The following is a 14429-nucleotide window of genomic DNA, read 5'->3' as shown; positions in this document are numbered from 1 at the left end:
ATGCAACTCATTGAGGATGCATATGTACCTTACTCTGTAACTCGGGGCGATCATGTTAAAGCATTTATTAGTCAAACTGGTATGTCAAACTTGTTGTCAAATTTTTTTGATCAAAGTTAGATCTTGATTTACAATCTACTAAGGTCAGTCTCGGACTTGAAATAGAGCATGATAGTTGAGTATTATATATAATTCACCAATCGACCTTGAAAATTGAAGAAAAATGTAAGGAGACGTTTACAACAACAAAGATATGTGAAGACTGACTCTCATATTTACTAATATAATATATTGTTCTATCAACTGAGATATGTCATATGACTTTAGTATTCTGATTAATACTGGAAATAAGAATTCAAGCAATATATAACTTAAAGCATAATATGTTGAGTGAAATTTATTGTTCAAATAATCAAAATTACATATTGAATTCATAAGGAGTCGTCCAGTTGATTTTTTTTGTTCACGAACTCAAACTTATAAATAATAAGACTTGATGTATTTTTTCTAATTAACTTCCGTAAACGAATTCATTTGCTCAGTTGGCAAACTGGTTGATTTTGAGACTTATGTGTATACTTTTTTAATTCAGTGGTATATGGACTGATTTGACAGTTCGTGAACTGGATGATTTTAAGAGGCTATTAGCTACTTTTTGTGTTTGAGTACAAGACTTGATTTGGATTGTTCGTGGACTTATCAAAACGAAAAGTTTATAAACTCTGATACGACAAAATCTACCAAAATATTTTGGTCTTGTGAGTTATGATACTTCAAGTTATACTTGTTTTGCTACGTCACAACTTAACCGTTGTTCGTCGACTAACCACTTGGTGCAAAACATGTTTTTACTAATATACAGTTTCACATTTCTTATTTGTGATTTAAAGACAACTTCCCACATACTTATATGAACAATCATTATGGACAAGTTAAGATTTCTTAGTAAAAAATTAATTCGTAAACATGAAAAGCAATTCACAAACTCAGTTTTGTTTGTAAGCTACGAAGGTATGTCCGTCAATACAAATAAAAGACTATTTGCATACTAGAATCTCAATCCTGGTACTTATGTGTCCTAGTTTCATCAAGAGTCGTCCTCAAAATCTAGGTTTCCCCTGGGAAAACTATATTAAATTACAAATTCTAAAGTCTTCACTAAGGGATTCGCGAAGCCCGATCACACTATCTTTTACTTGATAGTTCTTTGTTATCCAGATCTTGTTCTTATTGATTGTTGTGGTTTTTAATCAAGAACAAGATAGATAGAAATCAGAAAGTACTCTTCGTCTCAGAAGTTGTGATTCCAAAAGATAGATATCTAAAACCTTTTCTGATTTTTTTAGATTGTTCTTGCGAAGTAAAATCGATTAGGCGTCTCTATAACTTTGAAGAGAGTGAGATATCCAAATTGTTTTCAGTTTTTTTTTTTATATCTTCTTTAACTTGAAGATCCCTCATAGGAAGACAAATTTCCATTATCTTGATTGAATATCTTTTTGAAGGGAATCAATAGGCTATCTGTTAGAGGCATAATAGTTAAACGTCTTCCCTTAGGTTGAAACAGACTCTTAGTCCTGTAAAGATCATCTACGGAATCAAGTAAGTAGGGTCTTGAGATATCCAAGTAACTTAAGGATTACAAGCATAATTGCTTATAGGGTCGATTTGGTCTCAACTACATTCCAACCCGAAGTCTGATAGTAGGCTAGTATTTGTAGTGGCTTAATACAGTGAGATGTTCAAGTTTTGGACTAGGTCCCTGGGTTTTTCTGCACATTGTAGTTTTCTTCGTAAACAAAATTTCTGGAGTCTTATGTTATTTTTTTCCGCGTTATATTGTTATATTTATAATATCACAAGTAGTACGTTAAATAACCTAGACATTTTTTCAAGCTCAAACTCTTCAAAATCTACAGGTTTTATTCTTGCGAATTCATATGTTAAAATATACTTACATTACAAGACTTGTTCTTGTTGGAACTCGGTTCGTCTACAGTTCCGGTACATACTTGGTTGATTCTTCAATACTGATTTTTGAGACTGCCCAAGTAAACTTGTTTATGATTTAAGTACAAGATCTCATCGGTTTATCTACATCACTGACTGTAACAAGTTTTCCCATATAGGTTTTCGAAGTTGGTGGTATACTTGGTACCCTCTTCTTTTCAGATCAAGCACAAACCGTAGTTCATATGAAATCCAAGCAAAGCCTAGTACCTATAATTCAAAGAGTTTTTCACAAAGTATGCACAAAAATATGCATCATTGGGTCATTTAGTTTACAAGTATGCGTTCTCTATCTCGGGCCATGCAAATTATTGTACTGTTCACCTTTCTTTTGTTTTGCATCATTCTGATGCATTTTTGGTTTACTAACGCACCAACAATCATGTCTACACATGATGAAGCTCTCTCGAGTAAGCGGCACAACAAAATGATGCTTTTGTACCATATATGCTTCTTGTCCAAGCTTTGTAGCTTAAGGATGCATCTCCTCTTTATGCACCTTGAACCAACACTCATTTTTTAATATGCCTTATTGAATTTATACAAATATAAAACAGAGAGAGGTCGTACAAGTACCAAGTCCACCTTCTTTCCCGGTAACGAGTTTCGAGAATTGCAATATAGTAGTGCAATTTCAATTCTTGGTCAATCCTCAACTTTTGGCCAACATACCGCTAGCATGAAGTGCGGGTGTTACAATATGTCCTTTAGTATTTTCAATGTTACCATTTTTTCTCCGCGACTAGAAGACTGCAAAATTTGTAAACAATATGTGCTTGAAGTCCACGAAAATTTTTGGACTCTTTGGATGTTGGTGTTCTAGTAGGTCGTTCATGCACGGGGAAGAAACCAGTACGCAAACTGATGACGTGATTGTTTCGGTGCTGGATTTGGTGGCGATTTCTTATTATTTCGATATCGTGAGAGTGGTCAAAGAAAGTTCGTGAAATAGTTCCCATGTTTATGTATTGCTTTAATCTCTAGTAAACTTTAACTTCTCAGTATAGATTGATTCAAAATAATGAAATTGTGTAAGAAAGTGAGAAGTTTTCCATGTCATATGAAGAAGGATGTCCACCAGCGTATTTGTCGATGAAAGAACCGTGCACAAAAGTTATCTCACAGTGGACCAAGTAAGGTCCATGAACCATCAAGAAAATATTGGAGTTCAGTAATACCCTAATACAAATCAGTTCACAAACTACAAAAAGTGGTATGTGAATTCAATATGTTTGGAGTGTCCAGGAACATACCCAAAAGTGCCTAGTTCACGAACCAGGAAAATTAGTTCGTAAACAAGAACAATTTTTAAAAAAGTTCCAGGAACATACTTAAATGTACACACTTCGCGAAAAATCAGTTCGTCAAAACAAGAGCAATTTCACGAGCTCACAAACATAATGAAAATAGTTCACGAGCCAAGATAATCAGTTCGTGAACCCTTTGGACTTTAGAGTTCCGGAACTCCAAGTTTGTGCATAGTTCACAGACTAGAAAATCAGTTCATGAACATTAATACAACTTGATGTTTTTAGGATTTTCTTTTGTACACATACTTTCTTGAACAATAAAAATTGTTCTCAACTCTTGATTTCCCGTTTTGTAGCTCTCTACTCTATCCCAAACTCTCTGTATATCTTCTGTGAAACCCAAACATCCTTTATATTCACAACATACCCCCCAAATCTCCGTAATAACTTAGGAAAATCATCTTTCCTTTCTCTGTAAAATACGAGAATAGTTTCCCCTTTTAATCTCTTCACACGTCTGCAGCTGTAGAAACCCATCTAAACACGTTGCTGCACATTCCATCTTGAGTTAAACACTCTCACGCCACACACAAATTCTGTTTCTAACTCATACTTCACGGAAATAACCCCAAGAAAGTACATCCCCTCTGTTTTGCTTCAGCTTGATAACCCACTCCAGTTTAATCGATTCTAAAGTCCATATCAACCCTGTTTAATAAAATCAAGTCTAACCCAACAAAAATCTCCGATTGAATCTCACTAAAACTTCCCAAAAATCAAAATAATTCAGTTGCACTTTTTCCCGCCAAAAACCAAGTTTAAATTGGTGAAGAAGGTGGTGCCCCCTTAACCGGGTTGGGGGTCCCTTTAGCAACTTAGGTGTAAATAGAAAATTATGCGGTGCAAATAGTAAAGTTCCTGGGGTTCCTCTAATAATTTTCTCAGGGGTTCAAATACCACTTTTCGAACCAATTTCTCCACAAAAGCTTATTTCTCCAAAAACACCTACAAATACATGAAATACCAAAATAAGTACAAAAACAGACACTAAGACAATAGAGAATTGATATCAAATCAGACATAAGAATGTGTCTATCAAATATCCCCAAAATTATTATTTGTTAATCCTCAAGAAAATGTAATCTAGAAAATAAATTCCTAATTCACTGTCGCAGGCATCGCTATTGCACTTAGCATGTGCAACAAGCCTTTGAAACCCTAGGTGGCGCTAGTGGCCGAGTTATAGTCTCAGGAGGGTTTACAAGAGGTATACCCACAAAACCTTTACTCCAAACCCTAGATACATGTGAAGAACTTAGGAACGACACCAAACAATCTCCTTAGTTGGTTTACTCTCATTGACTACAGAAGGAATTACCCTAATGCGAATCCAATGGTGTACTCGAGTTTGCACTCAAGTGTACTAAAATTCATATATAAGTAACAAATCTCTACTTAGATAGTCGTACTAAGGACAACAATATCCGAATCAAACAAATCACATGAATATATTAAGAGGATGGATATAAATATAGATGGTTTGCGATGTTGACTAAGGTGATCGTTGTTTCCCAGAATATCTGTTTGATTGTCAACGCCAAGATAAATCCTATGAATCCTAATGGATTGAGATACTGGTATGAACTCTAATATCAACACAACTGGTATATACAAGGGTCCCAGCGGTCGATAATCCTAATTCTAGATCAATTCAGATGGTATATACAAGGGTCCCAGCGGTCGATTTTATTGAATAATAATAATCTTCTTCTTCTTTTCTTTTGTTTTTTCCCGATTGGTCTGTTTTTTTTAACTAACTCAATCACTCTAATTCATCCCAGCCAAAATCAATGCGATATAATTTCCCACCAAATTAATTAGAGAAACAAAAAGTTTGCGAAAATAAAAACAAATTGTGATATGGCTACTCTGAGATGAAGTGAAACTACCATGTTATTTCTAACACCTTAACTCTTTCTTTTTATGAATAGATTCTTGTTTGGGCCCCTCAACTCCTACAAGAAAGATTCCATCCACTTATATTTGTTACTCTTATCCTGAATTGGCACAAGTTTCTAGGTTATGGAGTTTAGTTTCTCCCATACCCCCAAACTTAAATCTAACATTGTCCTCAATGTTCTAAAGATAAAATTAAAAGCATAAACAAGGAGAAACGGTTATCATTTGAAGAAAATGATTTAAGGAAGGATATTACCGTGTCGCATGCGCATGGGTTACCTCCCAAGAAGTGATAAGTATTAAATCTTCAGCCAAACATCAGATACCACAAAATGGTTAATCAACTTTCAAAATCATATACCAATAAGCGAAACAAATGTTGGTCATGAGAACCAAATAAAGCTAACACAATTATGAGACAACTGCACAAAATCAGAAAAATGAACAAACGAAGTACAACCTTCACTAAATCTATATTGGGCACCCAAATGGGCTTCATATGAGTGTCTCGATAAACAGATTCATCCGAAGTATGGGTATCTAATACCTGGATTTTCTCATGGACAATATTAGGAGGGTTGGGTTGTGGAGTCTGAAGAGGCTCAAGTAATACCTTAGACGCAGAAAGCTCGAGTCCTAAGTTAGGGACTTCGATTATGGATACTTGTCGATCACAAGAACCATCACTACCCCCAAACCTAGGGTAATCATTACTCTATGAAAGGCCTTGCATTATTGCTTGAATTTCATGGTCCTTATAGTCTTTAAAATACTCAAGATATTTTGCTAGATTACTAGCCCCAAACTTATGGTAGACAATATTCTCATAAAGACCTAAAACCATTGCATGAATTTCAGGGTCCATAGAATCTGAAAAATACTCAAGAGCTTCTTCTAGAGTTTGATCACACATCTATCTAAGAGAATGCTATCATCAAATTCATATATGAATCACCAAAGAAAGTGTTGTGCCAATGATCCTGATTCCTGAACTATATCCTGAACTAAAGTGTTAATCATATTCATTTCTTCCAAATCATCAATCTCAGAAGGTTGTCTATTAACATTAAACACATTTAGTTCAATAGTCATATTACTAAAAAGATATGTTCATAAGTCTGGTCCTACAGTTGATGACAGCATTAGATGTGGCTAAAAACGGGCGACCTAAAATCACTGGTATTTGAACACTTGGGTCCTGGATAGGATGGGTATCTTGAAAAACAAAATCCACTGGATAAATGAACCTATCAACCTCAATCAGAACATCCTCTATGACACAACAAGAGACTTTGACAGACCTATCCACTAATTGTAGTGTCATTTTGGTCGATTTCAACTTACCAAGACCTAGATGGGTGTATACATGATATGGGAGTAAGTTAACACTAGATCCTACATCAAGCAATGCCTTATCAACCACGTGATTACCGATCACATAAGATATGGTATGACATATAGGATCTTTATAATTAGGGGGTGTTCGATTCACAAGGATTAAACTTACTTGACCAGCTAAAAAGGTTTTCTTATGTACATTAAAATTACGCTTTCATGTACAAATATATTTAAGAAACTTGGCATAAGCAAACATTTGTTTAATTGCTTCTAATAACTGAATGTTAATGTTCAGCTGCTTAAATATTTCCATTATCTCGTTGAAAGTCGATTCCTTCTTTGTTGGAACTAACAACTATAGATATGGGGCTCTAGACACAAAGGCAGTCCTATCAGGAACCGCATTGGAAACTTTAATTAGATACTCTATCAGTTTGCTATTGGCTCTTCTTTGGAAGTAGAAGGTGGAACTACAATATGTCCGTTATCAAGCATGGCTTCCTTATTGTCTACCCTTATGAGGGTCGTTATAGAGTCCACATGATTGAATTTTATCTCTCATATGACACTTCATGAATTCCTCTAGGATTGGGTAGTAGTTGACTGGGGAACTTATCCTTTTCTCTTTCGCTCAAAGACTCAACAATTCGACTAATCTGGAATTATAAATCAGAAATATCTTGAGAGTTAGCCATGTTTTTGATCTATTCTAAACTTTGTACAACTGATTGCTGAAACGTCGTGGTATTATGAGATAACAAGGTGAGAGACTCTTGTAATCTCATGATTTTCTTATCCAACAGGTTCTAAAACTGATCTGGCCATAACGGATTTTTGGTATAACCAAAACCTGGAGGAATCAGAAAATGACTAGACTGACCTTGACCTTGATTCTGACAGTTAGACCAAGAAAAAATAGGATGGTTTCTCCAACCAAGGTTATAGGTTTTTGAATGTGGTTCAAGCTTTTGACGATTTTAAAACCTATAGTTGTTATAAAGAGCATGGCTTGCTCTTCATATCTAGCACGGTTTGACCCTTGATTCATATTTAAGGCCTCTAGACACCCAAGGATATCATTATCAACTCTATCTACCATATGGATAGGATTTCTAAATATTACTGGTTCTCTCACTGAAGCCCACTGCCTAGTTTTACCTAACTCGATAAACGAGTCAAAACATGTATCTGGGTTCTAATGGGTAAATTCTCCACCACTCATTGTTTCTAGCTGCATACAGGTTTCACTTTTAAGGACTTCATATAAAATTTAGGCCATGTGGTCTTTTCTCAAAGCCGTGATGTGGACACTGGTATAACAATTCATCAAACCTTTCCACATAATCATGAAAGATTTCACGTAATTTTCGCTTAAAGGTTTGGATAGACTGCCGAACAGCAGCAGTCATATGGTGTGGGTATAATTTCTTAACAAAAACCTCTACAAGACCGTCCCATGTAGTGATTGTTTTGGAGGGAATGAAATGATATCACTGTTTGGCTTTCTCATGAACATAGAAGGAAAACAAACGCAACTTAAGCACATCAATGGAGACATTTGGATAATTCATTGTGTCACAAATCATTTCAAATTCTTTTATGCGGGTATAGGGGTTCTCATTCTCTAACCCCCTAAAACCACGAAGCATGCTAATTGTCCCAGGTTTAATATCAAATTGGACGGTAGAGGATGGTAAAACTACCCCTGGATCACGTACTACTCTAGAAGGGCTATTCTTATCTCTAAGGGTTTTGTTTACCAGGGCCTCATCTCATTAACCATTTCGTCAAAAATAGACGTACCATAGTCTATCTCCTACACGTATTCAACGACGCATACACAAGTAGAACTACTGGTGCTAAGCAAAAATTTGTGCGATACAAATTCTTGGTTCACTAATTTAGGTAAGCTTGGGTTACCTCAGAAAAATATACCTACAATCAAAGACTGGTCTAAGGTACGAGGCTTATATTTGTGGTGTTTCAGATAATAACGCCCAGAGGGTTCACCGTACTATCCCACAATTTTTCATAAGAATCGGTTCCAGATGATGCAATTGGTGTGTGCACGTGTTTTTTTTAAGATATATATTTATAAGAAAATAAAATAATAAATAAAATAGTTACAAAAAATTACAAAAAAAAGAAGAAGAAAGAATCCTAGATGAATCATGTACAAACAAATAAAGTCTAAAGAATAAAACTGCTTTCTTATTTACAAAAATAAACGAATAAATTCTAATCTAAAATAAAATAAAATCTTGAGTATGCTACTTACCTTTTTGGTAGGCAAGTCCACAATAAATGCAGAATATAACCTGCACAATAAAGACAATACTATACCCCAAAGTAAAATCAAAGATAAAAATAATTTCTAATTAATCTAATTTACACAAAACCTTGAAAAAAAATAATCTAAAACCCCAACCTAAAGACAAGTCCGCGTCGGTGGCGCCAAATATTGATTTATTTTTATAGTGATAAAAAAAGGCTCGATTCTCGGACTTGCGTGGTTCTAGATTTCATTTCTTTTAAAAAAATAAATAAAACTCAAATGAAAGTGATAACAAGATTTTAAAAATAACCAAGACACTGGATTCCACTACTACACATGATTGAATGATGTTACGAATATCTCAAAACCCTAGTCACCTTTAACTCCTTTTATTTCAGGCATGTTCTCAAATATTAATTATACTCACTAAGCATAGATTACCAATGGATTTAACAAATTATAACCTATCAAATTGAATCACAACTAATTTGGAAAATTATGTAATCAATTTAAACTATGCAAAAGCAGTGATGAAGTGAATTAAATGATATAACTAGAGAAAATAAAATAATTAAAAATAGTTACCCATCAATCATGCATGAATAGCTTCCTCAAAATAGATGTTGCATATTTGAATATAATTTTTACATAGAACTGTCGCATTTATGACTGTTCTGGGCAGGTGATGTTCTTAGTGCTCTTCCTCTTGCAGCAACATAAAAACAATCCTGCAACTCTTAATTTATCGCTATGTAGCTCTCTACTCTTTGCCAAACTCTCTATATATCTTCTGTGATACCCAAATATCCTTATATACACAAAATACCCCTCTAATCTCCGTAATAACTCGGGAAAATCTTCTTTCCTTTCTCTGCAAAATACGGGAATAATTTCTCTTTTTAATCTCTCTACGCGTTTGCAGCTGTAGAAACCCATCCAAACACGTTGCTACACATTCCATCTTGAGTTAGACACTATTAGGCCACACGAAAATTCTACTTATAACTCATACTTCCCTGAAATAATCCCGAGAAAGTATACCCCCTCTGTTTTGCTTCAATGATAACCTAGTCCAGTTTAATCGTTTCTAAAGCCCATATCAACCATGTTTAGGCAAATCAAGTCTAGCCCAACGAAAATCGAACCCTAATTCAGTTGCACTTTTTCCCGCCAAAACCCAGGTTTGAATTGGTGAAGAAGGTGGTGTCTCCTTAGCCGGACTGGTAGTCCCTTTAGCAAGTGGGTCTAAATACAAGTAAATTGCGGGGTGCAAATAGTAAAATTCATGGGGTTCCTTTATCAATTCCACAAGGGTGAGAAAAATGTGCATGTCATTCATATACGATGGAGTGAGATAGATCTCATTCTAACCCCCACCTGGCTGCTCAATACCAACCATTAGAGGTGAGGAAGATTGATCAAACTTTCCAAGGGGATAGGAACGTACTGAATCAATGGGAATTTTTGTTATTCTCCCTTTCGGCAACTTGAACGGGTGGGGGACTGAGTGTTACCGAATGGCAGAGAACAATCCCAACCGGGGCACACCGAAGTGCTTTTTTTGTGCCTTGAATGCATATCTGTGGTACCTTTAACACTTTTTCTGGGTGCCTTTAGTAAGTTTCTCAGGGGGGGGGGTTCAAATCCACTTTTCGAGCTAATTTCTCCAAAAACACCTACAAAGACATGAAACATCAAAATAAGTACAAAAATAGGTACTAACAAAATAAAGAATTGAGATCAAATCAGTCACAAAAATATATCTATCAACCATCCTTTCTTGAATTCTAATGGTTTTATTTTATAGGGATCATGGAGACACCTTTCTTACATGGGCTTGGGCTTTTTGTTAGAATTCTGCTCGGTCGAACTCTCAAGCATTGAAGCTTTTTGTCAAGTTTAGTTGCCAAAACTATAAGTCTTGATTTCTAGTCTACTTATAGCTAAGTCTCGGATTAGAATAGAAAGTGTAGTTGAGCATTAGACTTCACGACATTCATCAATTGAGGACGAAGAACTACTAAGGGGAGCTTGTGGAACTTCAACAACAAAAGGTATGTGGAGACTTAGACTCATCTATCACTCAAAAGTCTATCTATTATATCTCCTATTTGAGACAAAAGTCGTATACCTATATAGACTTCAATTATACACATTTGATATTTTGAGTTAAGTTTAACTCGCTTACATATTTCTCGATATATGTGTTGGTAAGATTTCGCTTTAACCAAGTTCATCTTATATTCTTGACGAAAGTCAAATGATGATCATGTGAAAATCTCCTGGTAACATCTTACATAATTTGTGTGAGACAGTCATTTGATGTACACTCAGAATATTTCGTATTGATCATTCGATCACTTGAAAATTGTTTTGAAGCTAATAGTTTGTGTGAGATAACTATTGTCGTCTTCCGAGAATGTTTCAATGATTGAAATGGGAGTTTAGAACACTTAACCATAATTGTATAAGCACAGTATGTGTACTTGCATATATGATTGGTCCAAGACCGGAATACAGTATGCATACCCGTATGTGTACTGGCGAGCTCAGGTAAAGTCCGGGAGCTAAAGTATGCGTACTTGTACGCGTACTGGCGAAGTCAGTTGAAGTCTGGGTACTATAGTATGCATACCTGTACGCATACTAGAATCAACTGAAGTTTGGAAGTGTGCGACAATATGCGTACATGTACGCGTAGTTGAGTGGGTTATATTCTAAACTCGATTTGTTCATGAACTAATACATTTATATATTAAGGAATGCAATTTTTTGGAAACCGTGACTATAATGTGCATGAATTGATTTAAGTGAATCAAAATCGATTTTGCTTCAATTGTGTCTTGTATACTTCTATGAGAATATAAATAATTGAACAACTCTAGAACTAGTTTCATTTGAGTCATTTGAACTAGTTATGGTTAAGATGAATAAGATTGATATAAAAGTGTTCATATGGCTAACTTCGGTTAACTATTGTTGAGCCAACAAAGGTGTACACATTTAGGTATGGTTACTCATATCTAAATGAAGTCACTTTTCATTTGTGTGTAACAAGCTAAGTTCGATCTAACGGTTGAAAGATATTATCTTGAGTCTAATCAGGTTTTCATATAACAGTGAATATTGAATGCTTTGTTACCAAGGTAGTATTGATTGCAAACTCTGATTTGAAGACTATATGAGGGAGAACTCTAGCAACTGGGAAACCTAATCCCCACACCTCATGTGTGATGCTAGTTGCGACTAGAGTCTATTCTCCTTAAACCTTAGGTTTTTCCAAAACTCTGTAGGTTAATGACTTGAGTACTTCATTGGGATTGTGAAGCCAGAACCAACTATGTTCTATGTCGTTACATGTTTTGATCTTGCTGTTTTATATTGTCATTGAGTACTATCTTCTCTAAGATTTGCTCGAGATTTAATCTCCGATAGGCAAGATAAAAAGTAGTCACAAACATCTTCGTCTCATCGTTTGTGATTCCACAATATCTTATTTCGTTACCATACGATTAAGATTATTGTGAGTTAATTGATATTTCTAGGTTGTTAATCGGGAATATAAGTCTGGTATATCTATCGGTTCCTGTTCACCTTGATTTGTCAAAAGACGGAACAAAACTCATAGGTATATATGTGGGAGACAGATTTATCTATTCAATAGAGTTTTATGTGTGAGACAGATTGGTTTATCAAGTCTTCGAATTTGGGTCGTAGAAACTCTTAGTTGTGGGTGAGATCAGCTAAGGGAATCAAGTGTGCCGAATCCGGCGTGGTTCTAGAGACGTAAGGAACGCGATTGTACCTTGATCAGTGTGAAATTTGTTAGGGCTCAACCACATTCCAGTCTGAAGTTAACTTGAAGTAGGCTAGTGTCTGTAGCGGCTTAATACAACGTGGTGTTCAAATATGGACTAGGTCCCGGAGTTTTTCTGCATTTGTGGTTTCCTCGTTAACAAAACTTTTGGTGTATGTGTTATTTCTTTTCCGCATTATATTTTCTATATAATTGAAATATCACAGATTGTGCGTAGGTTCGATCAATTGTGAATCCAACCTTTGGTTGTTGATTAAATTGATTGACACTTGGAAATTGGTTTTTGATACCGTCCAAGTTATTTTTTATATTCAATCGGGCTCGCAATTCCTATGTGTTTGATTGAAGATTGAATTGAGAAATTGATATATAACTCTTTGATATACTTTTTCTTAACATCGAGTCTGACTGCCTAGTTGATTCTCTTGAAAGTATATTGGAGTTAGTCCATACTGATTGATAAGCGAAATATTGGGTGTGGTTGTTAGACCCCCATTTTTTCAATTGGTATCAGAGCTGGCAAACACGTTTAAGACCTTGTAGGTCTGTGTTTGTAGCGATCTGACTCTATGGACATAAGTGTTATCTCTATAAACGTACCGCCAGTCTTCGATGGCTCGTATTACTTATGGTGGAAAATTATTATGTGTTCCTTTCTTCAAGCATGTGATTTTCAATCATGGGTTTATGTTTTTAATGGCTACAATCCTCCAATGGTTACAGTAGACGGTGTCTCTATTGCAAAGGATATTGGTAGATATGAACCTAACGAGATTCTCGCTGCAAAGCAAAATTCTGACGGTTTAAATGCTATCTTACATGGCATTACCCCAAATCTTCAGCACCATGTAACTACGTGCACTCGGTATAAAGATGTGTGTGATACCTTAGAATCTGTATTCGAAAGGAATACCTCTGAAAAGGAAGCTAGGCTTCAAATCCTAAATTCTGATTGGGAAAACTTTCATATGGCTGATGAAGATTCATTTGATGAGTTTAATCACAAAGTATCTGAAATTGTTAATGCATCTTTTGCATTGGGACTATTCCTGAAAACGACATTGTGATGAAAATTCTCATATCGTTGCCATCCAAATACGATTCTAAGAAACATGCCATCGTTGAAGGAAATAACATTGATACTCTATCCAGGAATTCTCTGGTAGGAAAGCTAAAGATTTTTGATCTTGAACTTAGTAAAAGGGAAAAACTTCGGATGAGTTGCAATTCCGTTGCTGCTTCTGATGTAAGTTCTCTGTGTCCAAAATTGATTGATCTGAAGGATAATAATTGCTTTAATTCTACTATTTCATTGTGTGTACAACAGTTAAATAAAACTCTTAAGAGAAGAAAAAGAAGATCTCGTAAAAAATCTTCCTCAATCAATAAAATGGATAAGAAAGTTCACAAAAACTATGATAAAGGAACTTTTACCATGTGCTACAAATGGGATCGTCACATTTCTGGTGTTCCTGATAAGGAAGTAAGTGAGATAACCAAAGCATGGATGTCAACTCTTGACTACTGTCCGGAGGAAGAAGTATGTGAAAGTTCTCTCACTTATTTTGCTGATAATCACTCTTGTTTTTCCAACAACTTTGATTATTCCATGATAAACAATCAAACTTTTCCAGAAGAAAAATTCGATTTCTTGAGCAAACATCTACTTGATTAAGAGAAAATTTCAACTGGAAAAAGAAGTCTGGATTAAAAAGATTCAAAATCTGGAATGTCAACTGAAAACATTAAGACAAGAAAATAAGATTTCTCGCAATTGTGA

The sequence above is a fragment of the Papaver somniferum genome, unplaced genomic scaffold, assembly GCF_003573695.1.
Source record: "Papaver somniferum cultivar HN1 unplaced genomic scaffold, ASM357369v1 unplaced-scaffold_125, whole genome shotgun sequence".
In the NCBI taxonomy this organism is placed as follows: Eukaryota; Viridiplantae; Streptophyta; class Magnoliopsida; order Ranunculales; family Papaveraceae; genus Papaver; species Papaver somniferum.
The sequence above is the reverse complement of the archived record's forward strand: the minus strand, read 5'-3'. Positions refer to the sequence as shown.